Genomic DNA, 15,355 nt, shown 5'->3' on the forward strand with positions numbered 1-15,355 from the left:
TTGTTTGTTGCCTCAGTTCTTTGCCATTTTAACAAAGGTCGCTGCTCTTGTTAGCTTACACTCAGAAACTCAAGACAAACATGGTAAAAATAATAGAAAAGAATGAGAGGCAAGGATATAAAGGAAGAAAAACAATGTTACAGTTAATACCTCTAAGAAACCAGCAAACTGGAAACTTGTGTTTTTATCCAACATCATTCACTGTAGTTCTGTACACCTGGATAAAGTCGACTCCTTCACCTGAAAGTGTGAAGTATGTATACTATATCATATTTATCTGCTAATATAAGGATGACAACATTTTTCTTGCCAGGAACTGGTGTTCTTCATGAGGTAGGACTAGAACCAATGGGTGGAATTCAACATTAGTCCTACTCAGAGTAGGCCCATTGAAATTAATGGGCATGACTAACTTAGGTCCAGTAATATCTTCTGCTATCCCAACCCTAATTTGCTGCAGGCCACATGAAGGGCCCAATAAGACCCAGGGCCTTGTTTATTTTTAATATCACTGATCTACAGAGCTGCTAAAATAGTTGCAAGACCTTAAAATGTGTCATCCAGAGCCTCTTTTTATTGTTAGCTGAAATATAGTTAACAAAATTTGTTACAGCCTGACCATTGCCATCCAATGGGCTGGTAACCTCCAAACTGGACTACTGCAATGCACTCTATGTTTCTCTTTCAACAAGCCTTCTAAGTGGAGATTTTTATCCAAGTTGGTATCTGTATTGGATGTGAATTTATTTTACATATGGGTGTGTGGTGTTTTAAAATGGGTGTGTGGGTTTATATATGCAAATGTTTTAACTTTTTTTTAAATATATGCCATTGTTTATGTGTTTTTATTGTATTGTACATCACTTTGGAATGCCTTTGGAATGGGAAGCAAAGAGAATTTGGGAGACGCTGGTATGTAAATGAACTAAAAGCAATTTAGTGTTTAGAATGAAACAGACAAAGCAATAAATTTAATTGCAAATGAAGCTAAGCAGATCTGGGTCTGGTCAATGCTTGGATGGGAGACCGCCTGGGAGCCACATGTATGCCACCTTGGGTTCTATGATGAAAGAAAGGCAGGATATAAATGTAGTAAATAACTGTACATGGATACACCGTTATCATTGATGTGATGCACTGTGTGCTGCATTTAGATAATTAAATACCAAAAGTTTCATAAGAAGATGGTCTTTCAATTGTATATTAGTCTTCATTTGGCTAAGACCACGAAACTGTGATCTTTTCTTTGAACATTCATAGGGATAGCGCAAAGTCCTAAATGAATACATGTGTATTGAAAATCCCATGAGAGGTGTACTGCCTTTTACACAAAACATTTCCTGTAACAGCATCTTCTAGAGAAAATAAATTGTCCTGTTTTTCTTTCCTAGTGTGGTGTAAGCCATATCCTGTCATAAGCTTCAATGTTTCTAATCTATTTAGAGGCTTGAAACTTCAGATTGCAGCTGGAGATTGCCAGAGATTGGATTATCTTTTTATTTTTAATGTTCTTTTCTGCATATTGTTCTAGCATTTTGCAGCAAAGCACCACTAAAGAAATATGCCTTCATATCATATACTAGAAGAGAAAAGTTTTTTCTCCCTCTCTCATTGGATGCCCCCAAGTTCTAATATTATGAATGTCTGAAGTTTCAGACAAAAAAAGTATTTCTCCACACAGTGCATAGTTAAACTATGGAATTCACTCCCACAAGAAATAGAGATGGCCACCAACTGGGGTGGCTTTGAAAGAGGTTTAGACAAATTCATGGAAGATAAGGTTGGCAATGGCTACTAGCCACAATGGCTATGTTCTACCAGAGCTTGGAAAAGTTACTTTTTTAAAACTACAACTCCCATCAGCCCCAGCCAGCATGGCCACTGGATTGGGTTCATGGGAGCTGTAGTTCAAAAAAGTAACTTTTCCAAGCTCTGTGTTCTACCTCCCGTATCAGAGGCAGCATGCTTCTGAATGCTAGTTGCTTGGAATCATAAGTGGGGAGAGTGGTGTTGTGCTCAGGTCGTGATTTTGGGCTTCCCATGGTCATCTCTTTGGTCACTTTAAGAACAGGATGCTGAACTAGATGGGCCATTAGCCTGATCCAGCAGGCTCTTCTTATATTCTTACAGATGAGGAACCTCTGTCTCATATACCAAACTTTGCTTGGTATGGGTCTCAATTTGGCCACAAGGCCATTTTCCCCAAATCACACTAATCTGCAACATACCTGACATATGTGACATCAGGTGTGGGGCAGATAGAGTTGTGCCTGGATTGGCTGTGTGGCTGACTTCTCCATGGGGAACTTGATTGTGCAGCTGATCCCTGCAGAAAGCAGGGTTCAAGCCTGATGAAATGGCTGTGCAACGTAGTTCCCTCTGGAGAACATCATGCAACCAATCCATGTAGAAAGCAGGGCCCATCAGCTGATTGGCCGTGCAACTCTATAGCATAGCATAGCGTAGTTTAACAGGCGAATCTCTAAGATGGAGGACTAGGGCATTGTAAAACTGATAAAGAAGGTATGTCTCTTCATTTGTTCTTATGGAAGCACACACCTCCACGTTTGATACTGATGAGGTCAATGTTGGAAAATGGGAGAGCTTATCTCCATGAGAGCCAGTGTGGTGTAATGGTTAAGGTGTTGGACTACGACCTGGGAGACCAGGATTCGAATCCCCACATAGCCATGAAGCTCACTGGGTGACCTTGGGCCAGTCACTGCCTCTCAGCCTCATGAAAACCCTATTCATAGGGTCGCCATAAGTCGGAATCGACTTGAAGGCATTACATTAACATTTATCTCCATCCCAGAATGTAAAGGCTTGGCTGCTTTTTCCCTTCCCTTCTGACAAACATAGCAGCATAACGTGGCAAAGCCTTCCTTCCCTCTCTCACCCGTGCCTATACCCATCATAATGACAAGCATTTAGCCTGTGTTAAAGACAATATTTTCCCTTACAGTATTTTATTTTTTCCATATTGTTGTATCATATATTGATGTTCAGATTGGACTAGGAGGGGGAAAAGTGTCAAAAGCATCAGATATGGATGGACCACACTCAATAGATGATAGCCAACATATTATTTTCACTTTTCAGCTTGGTTCCTTCCCATTGAAAGTGAATTGTCCAACGTTACAAGTGACAACAATCCATGTTGACATCATGTGTTAATGTAATAGTTTCTCATGTAAAGTGATAATTGCAACTGTTGTGAGAGTTGCATAATATGTGAACTTTCTCCTTTTTGTGCTGGTAGAATTCAATTAAATATTACATGAGCTTCTAGGAATCCATGCCTCAGTCAGGTACAGACACACACAGACACTACAGTACAACTCATTCAGCTCTTGAAATGACAAATATAGCTATAAATTCATGATGGTAACCTTCATCATTTGTTACTTTGCTAGGATGTGATAGACTGGGATAGGGCATAATGCCATAACTAACAGCTACTAGAATGGCAAATTAATAACATTTAGTAGCTGTGTTGGTCTGTGTTGCAGCAAACCAACAAAGAGTCCTGTGGTACCTTAAAGATGAGTATAAGCTTTTGTGGAGTGTGGTCCTCTTCATCAAATGTGTGAAGTGTTCTCCTTAGTTGTAAAAGTAGTGATAGTTCATAACACAATTGGTTTAGCAATACTAGCTTTCCTAACAATCAAAGCATTCTGCCCAGTGCTTTCCAGTAATATATGAAACCAACAAACTGGTGAAGAGTTGACCAATAGAATAGCATGATGTGAATAGCTATAGAGTGATTTCCTGGGCCTTTGGGTGACTGTGCCAGCAATTGTGCCTTATATTAAAAAGCACAGGTGTAGTTAATGTGGCACTTTTCAGATGATGTTGAACCCCAGCTCCCATCAGACCCAGCCAGCATCAGTTGTCAGGGATAATGGGTGCTGCAGTCCCAACATCTGGAGGGCACTACATTGGCTATGTCATACATGAAGTGTGATATTTAAACATGTGGATAGGGAACCCTGATGATGTTATTTACCTGGTTATTACATCTTTATCCCACTCTTCCTGTAAGGAATTCAAGGCAGTGTACATAGCCCCCTTTTATACTCACAATGTGTGTGCATTACAGGAATAGGATGCAAAAGTCTTATGTCATGGGATTGCCAGGAAGAGTAACAGCATTATGTTTTAAATATCAAAAGCAGAACAAAACATTGAACATAAGAACAGTCTGCTGAATCAGGTCAGTGGCCCATCTAGGCCATCATCCTGTTCTCACAGTGGCCAACCAGATGCCCATAGGAAGCCCACAAGTAGGGTCTGAGTGCAAACGCACTCTCCTCTCTTGAAGATTCCAGCAACTGGTATTCAGAAGTATACTTCCTCTGATGGTGGAGGCAGAGCATAGCTGTCATGGCTTGTAGCCACTGATAGCCTTATGCTCCATGAATTTCTCTAATCTTCTTTTAAAGCCACCCAAGTTGTTGACCATCACTGCCTCTTAATGAGAGAGAATTCCATAGCTTAACTATGAACTTAATTGTGAACTTAATTCCTAAATGAATTCCTTAATGAATTCCTTAATTCATGAAAGCAGAGGTCCCAGGGCTGTTAGCCCTGGAAAGGAGTCCTGTTCCTTTGTTCTCAGTTTATGGTGACAAGCTATAGTTGTGCAGTGATGAGGAAATGCCTTCTGTACTTGCCCACAGGTACTTTTGTTATACAATATAACTTAAGTGTCATGGGCCAAACATTTCAGGAAGTGGCATTAAATGAGTATAGTTAACAAAGTAATGGGACTATAAGACCATCCATACTTGCAAGGTATTTTTTCTAATTAACATTACTACCTATTCTGCATGGCTGTTTCATTTTGAACTAGACTGCTTTCATACACCCTTACATGGCTTATTAATGCTAGTGAGAGTTGCACTAGAATATATGCATCTCTTTCAACTCTGTTTAACCTTGTAAGACCAAATGCCTTTGTTTAGACTGTTTCTGAGTTACATCTTCTTATATCTTCTTTCATCTTTCATGATCTCATTTTCATCTTAGAAAAAAAAATCCCTGTCCCTCAGTACATTTGATGTGAACCATACTGAATCTGTTTTCAAGCCCTTGTGGATGGAAAAAGTGTTGCTGCTGGTTCCTCCTGTCCCCCTTCTGAGATGAATTTAGAATTTGTTAAAAGAACTGGACTTAAGTCTTCTTGTTTGTCGAGAAAACAAGTGCATTCCAGATTGTATGGGCACTGCTAACATTTTCTCTTTGGTTTCTTACTGTATCTCGGTAGTGACTTAGGTGGTAAGATGTTGTTATGAACACGTTGTTTGGTTGTGCAAGTGAACAGAGAATTCTGTTTTGTTTACCTAGCTAGTTGATGATGACAACTTGCTTAAAGCTCCATCACTAAAGTATTTATCTATACTAAGTATAGTATTTATCTAAAAACTTCATTAAAACCATCATAATTAAATCAAAATTAATCAACTAGTTAAAACCATCATAAAAATCATACTAGAACAGGAGGTAAGATTCCTTCATTATATACAATGTTACCTACAGACAAAACTAATAACAATTCAGTTAACAAAACCCTGAGTAAAGATAAAGGTTTTCAGTAATTGTCTAAAGCATAACATAGAAGGTGCCTGCTTGTCATGAAGGTTGCCAGCTATCAACTGGCAGATTCTTGCTTGTCCTTTTTATAATGTTCTGAGACAGTGGAAGAGGATTCACACATTGTGTTTGTTTTACCTCATTGTAGAAGGCATATGAAGGCACCTCAGTTTACACCAGGGATAGGGGCCCTGGGACCCTTTAGAAGTTGTTGGGACCCAACTCGCATCAGCCCTAGGATGACCAATGGTCAGGGTTGATGGGAGTTGTAGTTCAACAACATCTGGAGAGCACCATGTCCCCTCCTCTGGCCTGCAGGGTGGAAACTGAAAAGAGTAACATATGCCATTTTGCTAGAAATGATAGCAGTTCTGAGTTAGGGAGCTAATGGCCTTAAGAGATCTCCCATCCACAAGTAATGTGTTACTTATTCAATGGGCTTTAATGCCAGGTAAATATGTGTAGGATTACAGTCTTGGCCACACTAACACACAGTTGTATTCTGTTTCAGAATGCTGCTCACAATCTAATTTGGAAACAAGGAGAAACATGACAGGCACTGCTATTGCTGTTTTGCATTTGTTGTATGTATAAAACAAGAAAATGAGAAGCATTCTTAGAAGGCTCACTTTCTCAAAATAGTTTATGTGTCACACTGATCTCCTAGGAGACCCATATTCCTGTTTTGGGAATACACTGTAATTGCACATGAGATAAAATTAAACCATAGTTACTATCATAGTTTGTATCAGTGTTTTTTTTTTCCCAGTGGGAAAATTTCTTGAAGTGTCATAGCTAATGGCTTTCCTGAAAGGCCTAGGCTAAACATAAGGATGTGGTGCAAACCTGCAGTTCAGGCTTAGTCTGTAGGGTTTCAGAATTGACTGTCTTCCTGCGGCTTTCATTTATCAGATAAACAACAGGGTCCCTATGCTTACTTGTCTGTCTGCAGAAAAGGGAAATTATGGTAGCTGCAGCTTTTCTCATTCCTGTTGGATAAGGCTTCAGCTGTCAAAAATTCCTTTTACATGTGCCTATTAAAGAGGAGCCTTTTACATAAGCTGTGGGTAGTGCCTCTACTGTTGCTTGCTGCTTGAAAAATATTCTTTATTTTATGTAAAAAAATTATAAACTGTTCATAACAATGTCCAAGTAGCAAACAAAATATACAAAAATACGTAACAGATTAATTAAAACCATCATAAAAATCATACTAGGAGATAAAATTCCTTCATTATATATAGCGCTACCTATAGCCAAAACCAATAACAATTCAGGTAACAAAACCCTGAGTAAAAAGAAAGGTCTTCAGTAATTGTCTAAAGATGACATAGAAGGTCCCTGCTTGCCACAAAGGTTGCCAGCTATCAACCTGGAGATTCTTGCTTGTGCTTTTTATAATGTTCCAAGGCAGTGGAAGAGGATTCACACATTGTGTTTGTTTTGCCTCATTCTAATACTGGTCCATATGCTCATTCTTGTCTCCAGTCTGCTGTTGATAAAACTAAAGTGCAGGTTTTGAAGGGAGAAAGGAAGAGAAGGAGGGTGGGTGAGAGTTTAGGTAGAGCTATGTTTTGGGAGGTTCAATGGTTGAATACTCTCTGTTCATTATGGACAAGCATGTTCTCTGCCAGGTTGGCAGTATCCCACAGCCTGGGACCTGGTGTGCCCGAGGCAGGGCCTGGCTAAATGATGTAACATGGCTGCTACATCTTGGGAAGAGGAAATTGGTACTAGGGTGGAGCCTTTGAGTAATTAGGACGAGACAGAGAAGTGAAGGCCCAGGAAAATGGTAAAACAATAAAAAGTGAACTGTTATTCATAAATAATAATTATAATTTGATTGGCAAGCTTGAAAGATAGCGCCTTTTGTTTTTAGTGGTGGTTCCATTTTTGTGGAATTCCTGAGGGAGATATATGACCCATTCTACTGGCTTTTAAACAGATTCTGAACACCTTCTTAAAATTTCAAACAGCTTTTTATATGTGGTACTCTCTATTGTTTTAATTGCTGCTGTTGTAATGTTGTGATGTTTTACTTTTTTAGTTTTAGATTGTGGTCTTGTTGATATCTGATATGTTGTGTGTTATTTTTTGATGCAAGATGTCTTGGAAGGGTTTTACCATGACAGGCAATAGATAGATGCATTTATATCTAGGGTTGCCATGTTCCAGTTCCACAAATCCAGGAAGACTAATTTACATACTGTGCAAATTATTTGCTAATTATGCAAAGTATGCATATTCATTGTTGCATTGTCCAGTTGTTTTGTTTTTGTGCCTAGTAATTACCACCAAAAACAGGGGAGGATGTGAGGAATCTTTTTTTAAAAACTTACGTTTTCAGCCTTAAATGCCTAGACTCTAGTTTCCAACACTATGGAATATTTAGTAAGAGGATTTATATCCTGCCCTTCCATTGTTAAAAACAGAGCTCAGGGCAGCTTACAAATGTAATAAAATCAATAAGAATACACAATCAATATAAAACATAATAAAACACAAAACAGAAACAAACATAGAACAAGTCAATGCAGCAGTATAAAAACCCAGCATAAAAAAAAAAGCCAGAAAAGCATCAATTAAAAGTAATCTTGTGATCGGGAGGTTGTCTGTGCCAACAATTAGGAACTGTGAAATGCACACACCACTACAACTTGTAACCTAGATAAAAATAAAGATTTCAATATTATCAGTTCAGTCAGTCATCTTATCTAAAGAGAGTAGTGTCTGAGCATGTAAGAAATGTCTTTAGTAGAGGGGAAATACAGCCTTCTATGAAGAAGGTTGGAACTTGATGGACACTTGAGTGCTGGTACCTCTTTTTTAACAAAATAAAATAAAAATGCAGTGAATTCTGGCAAGCTTTCCTCGCATTAGATAGGGCAGCTGTTCCATTCCTATTAGTTGTAAGGGGGGAAAAGCCATTCCTATTGGTCTCAAGGGGGGGAAGGTTGCACTCCTCTTCTACATAGTCTCTCGTGTGTGTGTGTGTGTGTGTGTGTGTGTGTGTACACACACACACAGACACACACACACATCCCTGGGGAGGAAATGGAGTAGGGTGATTTTGATGGGGAGATGCCTGCCAGTCATTTTAAAGAAGGATATGTATAAAAAAAAATATTTTTAGCCTTTTCTGAATTGCTGAACAGAGGTTCTGCCAGGCAACAGGGTGAGTGAGGCTGCATTCCAATGTAACTTTACTTGGGAGTAAGCACTATTTAACAGGGTGGAGGAAGGGCAGAAAAATGTAAATGCGAATATTGCAGTCTTTTCTACATAGAGGTTTGCTTTTATAAATTGTATTTGTTCAGGGGATGAAATGTTTGGTAGATTCAATCCCTTTTATTCCATCTTCCATGATGGCAGGCAGACCCTCCCATTGCATTCACCACTTAAGAATGTACCCTGAGAAACAGACGCAATTGAGATGAAGGCTGCTTCTTCTTGCTGACTCAAACAGAAAGTCTATGGATAAGTCTATGGAGCTGCATGTGTTGATCAAGTGAGCATGGGCACTTTTCTGAGCTGCCAAGACTCTGCATATGCAGTAGGCAGACATAGCCAGGGTGTCCCTCATTGGCTAAGAAAAATGGAAGGCGGAAATAGGCTGATTTCTCACAGAATGGGTGGAAAACTGCCTCCACATTTTGCCTTGTATCTCTGGATCCACAAAGGCTTTTTAGTTTTTAAAGCTTGCTTGTTTTTAAAATAAAAATTGGGAATCTAGGCCACCTAATGGGCTAATCAGGCACTGGGTAGCATGGCTAGAATCCAGGTAAAGCCTGGCTAATCAGGCAATATGGCAACCCCATTTATATCCCACTTTTCAATCCCAAAAGGATCTGTCAAGGAGACGTGAGTTAAGAGGTCACACAGGAAAGAGGCAGCATCTGTTTTCTACACTGTGAGAGGATTTTCATTATAAAATGAAACTACCGCTCAGACTGTGTGCTTATCCAGTGTTTCTAAGTACTAATGGGTTTAAATTAGGGGATATGGAGGACATTGTGTTCTATGATGGTTAATTTTTCTTTGTTTGGTAATTTTTGTTTTAACAAGAAGCTGTGATTATGATGGGTGGGGGATGCAAAAATACATGAACATTCTGAGTACAAATATTTAAGACAAATAATTGTGCCCAGCTGGATAGGTCTTAAACGGAATGTGAACAAGTCAATTAGCATTCCCTAGCCATGCAAAGAAGAAGGGTGTTTTAAAAAAATTAAATAAAAATTGCTTCTCTCTACTAGTTAATGAGTCACGGCAATTCTGTATTTTTCCTTGGGTTATGCAGTCATACAATTTTTAATTAGGAGAATTTGCTTGAGTACTGGGATTACTCTGAAGTTTTTTAAAAAATGTAAAAGCAGGATTCTAGCATCTCAACCATGGAGCATGGCTAAGTGTTTAAAATGTCTTTAGACAAGGAAAATCTTTGGGTTAGGGAAGGGTTTAGAAGGGTTTCTGATGATATTTCTAGATGTAGTTACAATTAATTTGCATTTTTTATTTATTAAATAAATATTTCTCTGGGAGGAAGAGCAGGGAATAACTTTAATAACAAATAAATAAATAGTAAAAAAGTATAGCTTGCCTTTCAGTCTAAGAGCAAAACTGGATGTGATAAGGTAGTAACATTTCTTCATCCTGTGTCCACCCCATCGGTGTATAAATACTGTTCCCCCCCCCATACACATTTTTATATGCATGGTTTGTTGGCTGTGATGGTGGACTGGATGAGGTCCAACAAACTGAAACTCGGGCCAAAAAATACTGTTAGTGGAAATTTCCTCTGACCGCATGAGTGGTGCTCATCCTGCTCTGGATGGAATCATACTCCATTTGAAGGGCCAGGTTCATAGTGGGTGCTCCTGGATTCATCAGTGTCATTTATTTGTTTATTGCATTTGTATACCACCCCTTAGCCGAAGCTCTCTGGGCGGTTTACAACAACTGAAAACATTAAAAACAAATATACAAATTTAAAAACATTTTTTAAAAAAGCAATTTAAAAACACAAGCTAAAATGCCTGGGAGACGAGGAAAGTCTTGAGGTACAGGTTGATTTTAACTGTTTTTAATGTTGCATGTAAATTGTCATGACCCACCCTGGGACCTTTGGGTGAAGGGCAGGTAATAAATGTTAATGTTAATAATAATAATAGGCCTCAGTGGCGTGGAAGGTTTTCTACCATCTTTGGCTGGTAGAAGCTATGCCCCTATCTGGGCACGGGTAACCTAGCTTCAGTGATCTCTCTATGGTAACCTTCAGGTTAGATTACTGCAATGTGCTATATGCCGGGCTGCCTTTGAAGATGGTTCTATGAAGAGGCATACAACAAAATGTTGCTGTGTACAGTGCTCCTGTTCAGGGTCCCTCCATCCAGCCATGCCTTCTTCCAGGATACTCTATGTCCTTCCCCCTTCTTGCTAATTTTCTATCTCTCCACCCCCCAACCCTGCTCCTCCACTGCCACGAGCAAACTCAGTCTTCATTGGACTGTTTTTGAACTTCCCCTTCCTTAGATTCCACCCCCCAAAAAATACACTCTTTGGAAAACCTTGACGGTCCTTAAAGCTTGCTGATACCCTTCCTCTTGTGCATAGGTGGTGCCATTTTGGTTACATAAAGAATGGCACTTCAAATAATTGAGTATACTATTGGCATATAACCATGCACATTTTCCTGCCTCTGTTTCAAGCCTTAAAGATGCTCTCATCACTGGTTTGTTTAATTGATTAGTTATACTTTTATACCATCTATCCAACTATGTTTTCTAGGTGGTTCTCAGTGTATTCAACTCAACAATATCATGCAAAGTTTGCCAATAAAATCCTTTTAAAAATCCCAGCAATACAAAATATTTAAAGCAGCATGGATCAGTTGCTAATCATCATCATTATTATTTATTTGTTTGTTTAGCAATAGAGAAAATAGTTTCTGGGCTCTTCTCCATTGGATGTGGCCTCTCTAACAAAGGGGCTCTGGAATTTCTAAGAACATGAAATATTAAAATAACCTGCTTAGTACAATTCTGTGGGACAACAGCACAGAAATGTGGAATTAAATTGGGAAGACTGTAATTAAAAACAAGGAAAGCCTGCCCTCACATAAAATGTAAAATATGACCGCACTTCTACTTCTGCCATCTGAAGAAGAATGGTATCGCTTACTCAAGTGTATGCTCTGTTCAAGGTGCTATTGCACTCAGGCATTCAGTACTGTTAATTTAAGATTAATGCAGCTATTCCAGTATACAAAACTTGAAGATACAGATTTGTTTGCCTTCAGTTATTAAGAGCTATTCCATTGGCCCTGTTTTTAAATATTTGCTTAATCAAGACTGCAACAATCCTATGCACATCTGCTAGGAAGTAAGCTCCCTTGACCACAGAGGATCATGCAACAATCCTATAGACAGTTATTAGGCAATACTCATCTTTGACCTCAGTGGGAATGTGTATTCTGAGAAAATATGCATAGGTCTTTTCAAGAAAGCCTGAAAGCTTGAATCTAAAATGGCTCTGTGGCAGAGAATTGTGGGGATATCATCTTGTCTAAAATGGGACCTCTGTGTGAGAACAATGACTTTGTAGTTTCGTTTCATAGCTGAAGCTGATTAGTGAGGCCTGAGCAAGAACACCTGCTTATCAGCTAGGAGCCTGGTACCCAAGGCCAGTCAGCCTGGGAAGGTTTGGGGAGTACATGACTGTTGGGCACGCAAACTTGAAGAGCATTGCATCATGAGAAAGCCCCCTGATTGGCTAATTAATCCTGGACTGTTACTAAGGGTTTTTCTATAAGAATAGGATTGAGAACTTTAGTCTTTGTTTCCCTGGGTTCCATCTTGCCTATAGGCGGTTACCTGTGTGAGTTCCATTTTCATCTGCTACCCAAACTATGCATCTCTGAGAAGATGTGGGACTATACAACCAATACCTCTTTGTAAGTATAAGAGTAGGTTAGTTTTCTTATTTTGTTTTGTGATTGAACTCTCTGTATTTTACCTTGCCCCTTTGGGTGTGGGTTTTAAGGAACCATTTTGCTGCTATTAATTATGCACTTATATTTAATGAAGCTACTTTATATTTACCAGTGTGTGTTCATTGCAGGGGGAGTTTGACTCTGAATCTGGCATCTTGGCCGCTGACCACAGACAACCATGTATTTGATTATTTCCTAAGGCTCCAAGACAAGGAGTGCTCTCTTGGCTCTTGCCTTTTGGAATCCTTGGCAAGCTTAATTCTGGTGCTCTGGGATTCCCCTTGACTCAGAATGGTTGACCAGTTTAAGGGGTGGTGGCAGTCTTACAGGGTTGTTGTTGGATAACTCAGCCCTGGTAAGTGAAATACAGATTTGTGCTTTGCCAGGATCAATTGCCCTGGATAGGGATTAAGTCCTGGGACAAACCGGATCCAGTTTAGGATAGGTTCATGACAGGTCTGTGCTGTTAGTTTCCTTCTAAAATTCCTTACTTTCACTCTGAGTGTTATCAGATTGCTTTTTAAGCAGTTCAGCTGTTTTGGCAGTGTCCTGGCCATTCTTTCATGTCCTACATCAGAGGACAAAGAAGCACAATCTACTTTGCATATAATCTACTTTGTATGATCACACAGAATTGTCAGAAAACAGATGTGCACTAGTTGTTGGTGTACTTAATTAGAGTGGAGTGGAACTTTGGGAAAGAGTAAAGCTACTGGCCTGTTTACACCTCTTAAAAGTATTGTGGTTGGAATTCACCTTTCCCCTCAAGTACTACATTTTGTTGTCGTTATATTCATTGGTGATCACTCATGGCTGAGTAAGATTGCCTTGCAAGATAAGGTCTTTAACAGTGGGTCTGTAAGTGACTGTGGAGGCCAATTCTGGATCCACACAGCCTCCCACAGTGAGGACATAGGTTTCCAGATAAAAGATGGTCACGATAAGGATTTGTTTGACGTGCCTTCCGCTTAGCTCGTTTGTCCCATTCGCCCTGTATTTGTGCTTCTTTGAAGTCCATAGCACCTTTGATAATAGCCGACCTCCATTTGGGACGTTCATGGGCCAAGACTTCCCAGTTCTTGAACTTGTGGCGACTCTATGAATCTTTTTTGATATATTCATAGTGTTTTCATGGTAAGAGGTATTCAGAGGTGGTTTACCATTGCTTTCCTCTAAGCCTATGGCACCCGGTATTCCCAGGCAGTTTCTCCCATCCAAGTACTAAACAGGCCTGACCCTGCTTAGCCGAGATCAGACGAGATCGGGTGTGTTCAGGGTAGTATGGCTGTAGGCTAAGTAGTACATTAGAAGATGTAAAAACAAGCTCCATAGGTTCAGGGCTGACACAAAACATTTTTGCCATCACGTTCATCATGGGGCACACCTCATAAATCACACACTGCTTCACTCTAACATCTGTTGTGAGCAGTCACAAATGCACATCAAACTTTAGTAGCTAAGTTTAAGAAAGTTTATTAAGAATAAGAGCAAAAGGGGAAAGGCAGAGTAATGCATGGGAGAAAACAAACATTTCAGGTGTATCTACCTGCTATGGTCTCCTCATGAGTAACATAGCATCTGGGGTAGTCAGGTGGATGAGGAGAGACAATGAGAGACAAAGGAATGTTGGTGACATCTCGTTTTTAAGGATTCTTGACCCAATGGGCTCTGAGGTAGCTAATTGTAGGTTTTGCATGTAGCCTTTTTGGGGCTAGAGGATGGAACAATCAAGATCTCAGTGACAAGGAGATGGAGGCTGTATTCAGAACTGCAGAGGAGAGACGTGACCTCTAGGGGTGGGCGAGAAATTTGATTCAGTTCACATTTCAAGCCAAATATATCAAACTCGCACTTTCTGAAACAGTATGAGAACTGAAACACAGCCATCCTTTGAAATTCATGCTTATTCAAATTTTACAATGCAGTTCGCCTATCAGTGTTTACAAAAATGCCTATGTTAGGGGAAAGTGTTCATAAAAATGAATATATGAGTGAAAATAACATACAAAATGCATGATATGGTGAGAAACAGCTTGCACAAATGTGTACATAAGTCAAAAATGCCTGCAAAAATGTGCTTATTAGGACAAATTCGCACTAAAGTGCTAGAGTATTTTCATGATGATTTTTTTTAAAAAAAATGAATTGCTGCAGAAGTGTGGAGAACTGTATTTAAGATTGGAAAAATGAGAAACTGAGAGAACCGAAATGGACAGATCTTTCCATCCCTAGTGTCCTCTCTGCTTATATGATAGAGGACTAGAGAAACTGAGTAATCTTAAAGGGATAGGCTAAGGCAGGGCAGAGCAGAACTGTGTGACAGAGCCTTCCGTATACCAGTGAAGTCATGGGTGGGTTGAATGCCTTCTAGCGGAGAACATGCATTTGTTCATAGTGGATTTGTGTGAGTATGGGGGGGGGGACTGCTCCCTCAACAAGCTCCTCAACTCAGCCTGATTTGAGATGAGCTACTGTCTTGTTCTAAAGATGTTTTCCTATGTATGATGGTATTAGGGAAGGTGTCAAACGTGCCTTGTTCTATTATCCTTCCCAGTGCCTCTGTTGGGTTAGGGTCCAAAGCCACAGATCTTTGCATACAGCAAGAGGCTTCATGTACACAGCTGCATCCTGGGACCTCTGTATCCCTTGCTGGAAAACAGGATTAGGGATGGAGGAATAACTCATTATTTTTGCTGCAGACTGATTCAAAGTTCCCAAACTTGCTTGTGGATTGGAATACAAGTAGCAGTCAGATTACACAGTTCTCCA

The 15,355-nt window shown here is 39.7% G+C and overlaps 1 protein-coding gene and 1 pseudogene across 1 annotated transcript in view; one reads left to right on the forward strand and one right to left on the reverse strand.

Annotated features, from left to right (window-relative positions):
* Nucleotides 1-15,355, forward strand: part of CAMK1D (calcium/calmodulin dependent protein kinase ID) — a 351,451-nt gene that overhangs the window by 127,439 nt on the left and 208,657 nt on the right. The window lies entirely within an intron of this gene.
* LOC133363492 (5S ribosomal RNA) lies at nt 13,762-13,879 on the reverse strand (annotated as a pseudogene).

The sequence above is a fragment of the Rhineura floridana genome, chromosome 8, assembly GCF_030035675.1.
Source record: "Rhineura floridana isolate rRhiFlo1 chromosome 8, rRhiFlo1.hap2, whole genome shotgun sequence".
Taxonomy (NCBI): Eukaryota; Metazoa; Chordata; class Lepidosauria; order Squamata; family Rhineuridae; genus Rhineura; species Rhineura floridana.